A 460-nucleotide genomic window follows, 5' to 3' on the forward strand; every position below is an offset into this window, starting at 1 on the left:
CGAAGTTTTACATATTAAACGAAGTATAAGCCAAAATGCGATCGTTCTGCAAAATTTGAGCACAGGCAGTGCGGCGAGGAGCGCGAAATATTCGGGGCGCTGCATTAATAGGTGCATCTGCTACACATGTGGCAATGTGAAGCAGCCCCCTAGTGGCCCCTCAAAGGCCTGTGAAACATTTTCCACGAATACACATGCAAAGTAGCTTCTGATTGCGCCGCATCTGCTACATTTCCACGCTGCAGGTTGGTGAGAACGAAAAGGTACGGACTTGTTGCCGAGCAAAAGTGTAATGTTTTTTCTTTGCCCGAATGGATTGTTGCATTAAGCAACAAAATTCTAACCCCCCTATTTTTTTTCAATTTAGCTTTTCAAAGATGCAGGCAATGGCAGAGATAATATTAACATCCAGTTTCCAGTCAGAGCCACAACAGCCCAGACTAAAGATATGGTACCAATG

Source organism: Dermacentor andersoni, chromosome 8 (assembly GCF_023375885.2).
Source record: "Dermacentor andersoni chromosome 8, qqDerAnde1_hic_scaffold, whole genome shotgun sequence".
In the NCBI taxonomy this organism is placed as follows: Eukaryota; Metazoa; Arthropoda; class Arachnida; order Ixodida; family Ixodidae; genus Dermacentor; species Dermacentor andersoni.